The sequence below is a fragment of the Phyllopteryx taeniolatus genome, chromosome 2 (genome assembly GCF_024500385.1).
Source record: "Phyllopteryx taeniolatus isolate TA_2022b chromosome 2, UOR_Ptae_1.2, whole genome shotgun sequence".
In the NCBI taxonomy this organism is placed as follows: Eukaryota; Metazoa; Chordata; class Actinopteri; order Syngnathiformes; family Syngnathidae; genus Phyllopteryx; species Phyllopteryx taeniolatus.
In genome coordinates, this window is record NC_084503.1 from 14490058 (window position 1) to 14495392 (window position 5335).

Here is a 5335-nt window from a genome sequence, read left to right on the forward strand (position 1 = left end):
TCCTATCAATTATTCCACTGAATCATCACCCCCCTCTCCTTGACGAATGTTTTTCGATCGCAAAATATTCTGCCAGGCAACAACACACCTTCGTATCCCACTACAAATAACACTTACGTTTGCTAAAGTTGATGTAAAGTAACACTATACTCATTTCAAAGTAAACATTTTCATACAAACCAGGGTCAGGCGCGTCATGCTCTCATGCCAGCTCAGAGTGACCCTAAGGTGGCCGCAAATGGCCCGCTACAACTGGCCGGGGGAAGGACTTCTAAATTATTTTTATAAATTATCCAACCGCTGGCCCACAACCCTCGTGCTCACCTGCTATTTATTTATTTACAGTATTTTACATACATATTTCCCAATACAATTATGTCACTTTACACTCACACTCCACGTCTCCGTAGTGTTGACGTGTTGATAAGAGACGTGCGTGACCGTGTGTCTCTTTGTTTGCAGGGTGCAAGCTATGTAATTTTTTTCATTTTTCTTACTAGATGTACTTCCAAAGGTGCTATTTACCTGAAAATTTCACCAGATGTTGGGAACAACCCATGTAATCCATACATACAAAGAAAGTATAAGAAATAAGCTCAGAAATTAAGTTGTGTGTAAAAATGTGAAATGACACAGGGAAAAAGTATTGCACACATGAAGAAAGGGAGGTGCAAAAAGGCATGGAAAGCCAAGACAACACCTAAGATCTATCAATAATAAAACAGCAATCCAGCCCCTTGTCAGTGCCAATGAATATCATCTGTTTCAGTCCTAATTGATGGCCTACAAAAATGTCTCATTGCCAAGGTGTGAGACAAGACACATCACATGATGGGTAAGAGCAAAGAGCTAACTCAAGACCATCGCAAAGGAATTGTTGCAAAACATAACGATGGCATTGGTTACAGGCGCATATCTAAGCTTCTGAACGTTCCAGTGAGCATGGTTGGGATCATAATACGTAAGTGGAAAGCCAATCATACCACCATAAATTTGCCTCGATCTGGTGCTCTTCGCAAGATTTCTGACAGAGGAGCGCAAAGAATAAACAGAAGAGTTTACAAGAGCCAAGGACCACCTGTGGAAAAATGGCACTGCACATCACCCTAAAAATACCATACCAACAGTGAAGTTCGGAGGTGGGAACATGATAGTGTGGGGCTGCTTCTCAGAAAATGGTACTGGTAAACTTCACATTATTGAAGGAAGGATGAATGGGCAAATGTACTGAGACATTCTTGAGAAAAATCTCCTGCCATCTAGGAGGACGAAAATGAAACGAGGGTGGACATTTCAGCAGGATAATGATCCAAAACATACTGCCAAGGAAACTCAATTTATTTCAAAGAAAAAAAAATAAAGCTGCTAGAATGGCTCAGCCAATCACCTGACTTGAATCCAATCAGAGCAAACCAGACCAATGAATGCGACTTAGTTTCTCCATACAGGAGGTGTCTTGAAGTTGTCATTGCAAACAAAGGCTTTTGTACAAAGTATTAAATACCAGTTGGCGTGTTCAATACTTTTTCCCTGTGTCATTTCACATTATTACACACAACTTAATTTCTGAGCTCATTTGTTCTACTTTCTTTGTATGTATGGATTACTTGGGTTGTTCCCAACATCTGGTGGCACCATGGGAAATATATTTAATGAGAAAAATGTTGACTTGTTAAATACTTATTTCAGCCGCTGTACTATAGTATCCTTAAAAAGTACCATACCGTGAGCTGCACTTTGTGAAGGGCAGGATAGGCGCACACACACACACAGTACCTTTGCACAGTGAATACACTGCAGAGTGTAGTCTAGAAACATCATACAGTACATTCTAACTAGTGATGGTAGGGTATATTACATTAGCTAATAAGTAAAAACAAAACAAAACAAACAAACAAAAAAACCTTACCTCACGTATGTGGTGGAGCTGCTTGTCGAGCTCAAGTTCGCGTGTGGATGTCCTCTCTCCAAGCTGCTGTTGTACGCCAGCTCAGCTTTGCAGTAATTACATACCAGTATATTTTCAGACTTTTTTAGTTGAAAGTGATCCCAAACTTTGGGCATCTTTAGTCTTTTTCACTATTCCTCACCGGCCCCCATTACAGCAGTGGTCCCAGCAATGTACTCACCACAGACTGAGTGCCTGCATCTGCAAGAAAGGTCAGCAGAGTACCGCTATTTACATTTTACTTTTTTATTTTTTATAACTTTCACAATTTTTCTGTACCCCATTGGACATAGCAAACAAGACAACATGTGTCAAATCTGTAGCGGACATGATTCCGGAACCTGAGGTGCCACAGTAACTCCCGCACAACTTGATAAGCTGTATTCTTCAAATGCTCTCACTGCATATCATGTCTGTTGTCTGCATATCACAATGTTGTCTGTGGACATCATGGTCCATGTGGATTCCAGTCTAACTTCATTTGTCAGCCTATCCATCACTATTGAAAACAGGAAGGGACTGAGAGCTGATCCCTAATGCAGTCCCACTTCCACACTAAACTCATCTGTCACACCCAGAGCACACCTTACCACTGTCCTACAGGTCTTATGGGCTACATGTCCTGTACTGGAGTAACATCTCTGCCACTCCAGACTTCCTCATGCAGTCCCACAGTTCCTCTCTGAGTATCCTGTAGGCTTTCTATAGACCAGAGTTTATTGGGTTCAATCAAACTCCAGGGGTTCAGTGAGTCGTCTCAGGGGGTTCTGTGGCGGTCAAGACAAACTGTGTGTGTGTGTCCATTCCGTTCACCCCACTTGTATGATTCATGACAACTGTTCAGAGAAAGCCGTTGAGATACTCATACTGTTTGTAACAACGTAGCTTGAAGAGCACTTAATTTCAAGGATGGCAGACATACAGAAAAAGAAAAGGAGCAGACTTTGTTACGAAAGTGAGTGTTACTTACCAAGCTGAACCTCAGCATTCCTGAACTTATCTCTGTAAGGCAACAGCAAAAGTTAATATCCGTATAGTTAGCTTTTGGATGTTTGAGTGAAATTCATGATTTGTTGGTTTTGTTCTTTGAACAGTGACTTTGTTTGCAACTGATGCATGGTTAATTTTGTGTGTGTGTGATGTAATGCGTACCTACAGTCCCCTCCCAAAGGTATTGGAACGGCAAGGTCAATTCCTTTGTTTTTGGTGTATACTGAAGACATTGGGTTTCAGATCAAAAGATGAATATGAGACAAAAGTGCATAATTTCAGCTTTTATTTCATGGTATTTACATGTGTTAAACAACTCAGGACAGAGCACCCTCTTCTCTCAACTTCAAAATGTTTTGCTTTTCTCCCATAGACAGCTCTCTGGTCTTCATGTTTGCTTAACAGCAAATGCAGTTTTCACAGGTGAAACCCAAAGTAAAAAAACAAGCACTTTCTAATGTTTAAGCAATCAATCTAAAAGGCAACACCTGAGCAAACACCCATCAGTCAACTGTTCCAATCCTTTTGCTCACTTGAAAACTGGGTGGCTTCAAACTAAAACTTGCCAGGTATTACCTCCAACAAGGTTAAAGGAACTAGTTAATGGTGAGAACATTGGCACTTAATCCATAGTTCTGGATTTAAAAAGTCTCGAGAAAAGAATTCCCCCCAAAATTCACTCAGTAGTAATTCTAGGCTCGCTTTTTGATGAAATATTTGATTTTCAGACATATTTTGGACCGCCCACAATTTGAACACATCAGCCTGTCACGTAGATGACAGAATGCGAGAACATTTCCTCATTGACCTATCTATTTGCAGATTCATTTCCGCATATGTCAGCTTAAAAAAATAAATAATAATAAGACAATGGCCTTCCATACTATTTAGGTCCTCGTACACCTCTGAAAATATCAGAACAATCGTCCTGGGTTATGATTTTTTTTAACACATTTCCACGTCAGCCACTTCAATCAGGAGCATTCCAAATGCAATTTGTTAAACAATTGCTCCAAAAAATTATTGATATTATTAGAAAATTACTGCCGGTTTCATTTTCTTGTTGGTGAAATCTGGACCATGAAGAGCACCTATCTCATTCAAGAACCACTGCTCTAGATCTACAAAGGCACAATGCAGCTCCCTCTGACCTTGTCTGCACTTCTCCAAGCACAGTGGATAAGTGGTTAATCTTTGCATCTTTGTTGTCACTGGATAGTCTCGGAAAAAAACGGTCATTGTGTTCAAGTGTTGGTATCCATCTGGAAGGTTAATTATATATAACCCATAATCACATTTGAGCACACCAGAGATGAATAAATAAAATGTCTTGTGTGTGTGGCTAGGTTTTCTAATCTACTGTTAAATTAAACATGGTGACACATTAACATTTTCATAATTATTTTCAATTCACAAGCTGGCCATTCATTTTGTGTCATTTTCCAACAGTCTCCATTCAGAACTGTTAAATGAGGTCAAAACCTAAGACAAAGTTTTAAGTGGTCTGGGTGTTTGGCTGCTGTGCCAAACACATGAAGTGACTTGTGTCAGTAGGATGACTTGAATGAATACATCACCACAAGGACCAACACAAGTCTTTTACTCAACCGAAAATCAGAAACACATTTACAGTTCAATCACTATCTCAGAGAAACTGATGCAGCACTGAGTATTACTTTTCTCATTGAGATATCGGTGGAAATCACAATGTGAATGGAGGAGTAATTTATGGGCTGAGTGATACCAATAAACACTTATTACACATCCCTTACCTTACATGAAATAAGCATATTAGGCACACTGGTAAGCACTGCCAAAATAGGAGTTGGGTTAAAGGAAAAATAACACAACAGTTTTTGGAGGGCATTCACATGGAGTGCAAACCTGAAGAGAGTAATTTTTAAGGTTGCGTCACTGAAGACTGAGGGGCCTCTTAGTTTGCTTGAGAAAACAGAAATAAGTAGACTTGTGAATTCACAAACTTTTTGATAGATCTGCATAGTTAATTATTATTTAATGTAAATATTTGCAATTGTGGCACTTTGTTTTTACGACCATGACACAATCGCCTTTACTGGTTGATGCCGGAATAAGGCAATTTCATCACAGTTAGGTGATTAAAAATGCTTCTTTTCAGTTCTCAAAAGAATTTTGCGTATGTAAGCAGTGACACAATTGACAACCGGTTACCACATCCATCTCACAGTACTGAGGTTGAGGATTCGAATTTGGGCTCCGTCCTTCCTGTAAGGAGTTTGCATGTTTTCCCAGGTCCTACGACTGGTACACACAAGAATTTTTCAAATCTTAAAATATGATTTACTTACCTGTGACAGAACCTACATAGGAAAATAAAAAAAATCTGGCATTTAACAATTTTGGTCATATTGTGCATGG

At 39.6% G+C, this 5335-nt stretch overlaps 1 long non-coding RNA gene across 1 annotated transcript in view; it reads right to left on the reverse strand.

Annotated features, from left to right (window-relative positions):
- The window catches only part of LOC133472000 (uncharacterized), a 45766-nt gene extending 43713 nt beyond the window's left edge, over positions 1 to 2053 (reverse strand). Inside the window, exon 1 of the long non-coding RNA XR_009786521.1 lies at positions 1910 to 2053. This is a non-coding gene — a long non-coding RNA (uncharacterized LOC133472000). The remainder of the gene's footprint in view (positions 1 to 1909) is intronic.
- Between the last annotated feature and the right edge of the window lie 3282 nt (positions 2054 to 5335).